Source organism: Rutidosis leptorrhynchoides, chromosome 1 (genome assembly GCF_046630445.1).
Source record: "Rutidosis leptorrhynchoides isolate AG116_Rl617_1_P2 chromosome 1, CSIRO_AGI_Rlap_v1, whole genome shotgun sequence".
In the NCBI taxonomy this organism is placed as follows: Eukaryota; Viridiplantae; Streptophyta; class Magnoliopsida; order Asterales; family Asteraceae; genus Rutidosis; species Rutidosis leptorrhynchoides.
In genome coordinates, this window is record NC_092333.1 from 184,412,384 (window position 1) to 184,415,713 (window position 3,330).

Consider the following 3,330-nt stretch of genomic DNA (forward strand, 5'->3'; position numbering starts at 1 on the left):
CCGTCCGAAGCCTATCTCGGATTTGAAGAATCTTCTCGGTGGTTTCGTGAATGAGATCGGGCCCGGAAATTTGCACGTCACCCACTTCGGCCCAACAAAGAGGAGAGCGACATTTTCGACCATATAACGCTTCAAAAGGTGCGGCCTTAATACTCGCGTGATAGCTATTATTGTAAGAGAATTCGGCGAGAGGTAAGTGATTGTCCCAAGCTTTTCCAAAATCAACAACGCAGGCTCGTAACATATCCTCTAAGGTTTGTATTGTACGTTCACTTTGCCCATCGGTTTGGGGATGATATGCGGTGCTCATGTCCAAACGCGTTCCCAGCGCTTCTTGTAACGTACGCCAAAATCTAGAAACGAAACGACCATCTCGGTCGGAGATAATCGATAAAGGTACACCGTGTCGGGCTACAATCTCCTTAATGTATAGTCGTGCAAGTTTCTCCATTTTGTCGGTCTCTTTCATGGCGAGAAAGTGCGCGGATTTGGTGAGGCGATCGACAATGACCCAAATAGTATCATAACCGCCTGACGTTTTTGGTAGTTTGGTGATAAAATCCATCGTGATCCTTTCCCACTTCCATTGCGGGATCTCGGGTTGTTGAAGTAACCCGGACGGTCTTTGGTGTTCGGCTTTGACTTTAGCGCAAGTCAAACATTTGGCAACGTAAGTAGCGACTTCCTTTTTGATGTTCGGCCACCAATATCGTTCTTTAAGGTCGTGGTACATCTTATTGGCGCCGGGATGAATCGAGTATCGCGATTTGTGGGCTTCGTCTAGGATGAGGTTTCGTAAATCGCCGTATCTAGGCACCCAAATTCTTCCGGCGTAATATCGAAGTCCGTTCTCCTTAACTTCGAATCGAGAGACGAGAATGTTTAAAAGTTCACGCCCGATGTGGTTGTCTTTAAGAGCCTTCTCTTGAGCTACCCGAATTTGGCTATTAAGGTTGGAGTGGATGGTGATGTTTAATGCTCGGACGCGAAGAGGTACCGTTCTTTCCTTTCGACTTAAGGCATCGGCCACTACATTTGCCTTCCCGGGGTGGTAACGAAGCTCACAATTGTAATCGTTTAAGGTTTCAATCCACCGTCGTTGTCTCATGTTTAGTTGCTTTTGATCGAAGATATGTTGGAGACTTTTGTGATCGGTAAAGATGGTACTTTTGGTACCAAGAAGATGATGTCTCCATAACTTAAGTGCAAAGATGACGGCACCGAGTTCAAGATCATGTGTCGTGTAGTTTCGTTCGTGGACTTTGAGTTGTCGAGAGGCATAAGCAATGACTTTCTTTCGTTGCATTAATACGCATCCATAACCTTTTTTCGAGGCATCACAATATACAACAAAATCATCATTGCCTTCGGGAAGTGACAAGATAGGAGCGGTGGTTAGCTTAGTTTTCAAGATTTGAAAAGCGGTTTCTTGTTCGGATGTCCAAACGAATTTTCGTTCCTTGTGAGTTAACGCGGTTAGAGGGCGAGCGATTAAGGAGAAATCCTTGATGAATTTACGATAGTATCCGGCGAGACCCAAGAATTGACGAATTTGAGTAGGAGTAGTAGGAGTCTCCCATTTACTAATGGCTTCGATTTTCGCGGGATCGACTTTAATGCCTTGATCACTTACAACATGACCGAGGAATTGAACTTCCTTCAACCAAAATTCACACTTGGAGAACTTGGCATAGAGTTGTTCTTTTCTCAAGAGTTCAAGCATGAGTCGGAGATGTTCTTTGTGTTCCTCTTCGTTTTTAGAATAGATCAAAATATCATCGATGAACACGATAACGAATTTGTCGAGGTAAGGTTTGCACACGCGGTTCATGAGATCCATGAACACCGCCGGTGCGTTAGTGAGAACGAAAGGCATGACAAGGAATTCATAGCTACCATAACGAGTCCGGAAAGCGGTTTTGGAGACATCTTCCCCCTTAACCCTTAGTTGATGATAACCCGAACGGAGATCGATTTTTGAGTATACACGAGAACCTTGTAGTTGATCAAAAAGGTCATCGATGCGAGGAAGAGGATATCGGTTCTTAACCGTCAATTTGTTTAGTTCACGATAATCAATGCACATTCGTAGGGATCCGTCTTTCTTCTTGACGAATAAAATCGGAGCGCCCCATGGTGAATGGCTAGGTTGAATGAAACCACGGTCAAGTAACTCTTGGATTTGACTTTGTAATTCTTGTAATTCGGATGGAGTGAGTCTATACGGTGCACGCGCTATGGGTGCGGCTCCTGGAATAAGATCGATTTGAAATTCAACCGGTCGATGAGGTGGAAGACCCGGTAGTTCGTCGGGAAACACATCGGAAAAGTCACTAACAATCGGCACATCATCGATGCGTTTCTCGTCGGCCTCGACTCTCTTAACGTGGGAAAGAATCGCGAAACAACCCTTGCGAAGTAGCTTTCGAACTTTAAGGCACGAAACGAGATTGAGCCCGGTGCAATTTTTGTCGCCATAGACAATCAATGGTTCACCATTCTCGATAGGAATTCGGATTGCGTGAAGATCGCAAAGAATGTGAGATTTATTTTTGACCATCCAATTCATACCGATTATTACATCAAAACTCCCTAATTCCATGGGTATCAAGTCAATTTCAAATTCCTTACCCAAAATGTTTAAAGTACACCCCCGGTAATATGTGTCGGCACTTAAGAGTTTTCCATCGGCCACTTCGATAGAATAAGTAGTATCTAAAGGGTGTGGTGGAGTGCAAAGAGTAGGAGTCAAAGTCTTAGACACAAAACATTTATCGGCACCCGAATCGAATAAGCAAGTAACATAAGTGTTGTTGAGAAGAAACGTACCCGTGACTAGTTCGTTGTCATCTCGGGCTTTCTCGGTGTTAATGTTAAAGGCTCGGCCTCGGTTGTTGGGGTTGGCTTTCTTCTTCGGACATTCGTTCTTATAATGGCCCGTTTGGCCACATTCGTAACAAGTGACCGTTTTTGGAGGATTGGGCCCCTTTCGAGCGACGGGGGCGGTGCTTGTGCAATTGTTGGCCCTATGACCAACTCCTTGGCAACGGTGACAAATTAGCTTGTTACATTCGCCGTAATGATGTTTGTGGCACTTGTTGCACAAAGGTAAGTTTCCGACATAACCCTTCTTGCCGTCGTTGTTGAAGGGCTTTTTGGTGAAGGTGTTGTTGTTGTAGTTAGTTGATGGAGTGGCTTCCCATTTCCTTTTGTTGCCACCCGACTTGTCCTCGGCCTTAGGAGCCGGTACTACGATTTCGTCAACCGTTTCAATTAATTGGCGAGCCATGTTCATAGCGGCTTGATGAGTAGTGGGTTTGGATGACATCA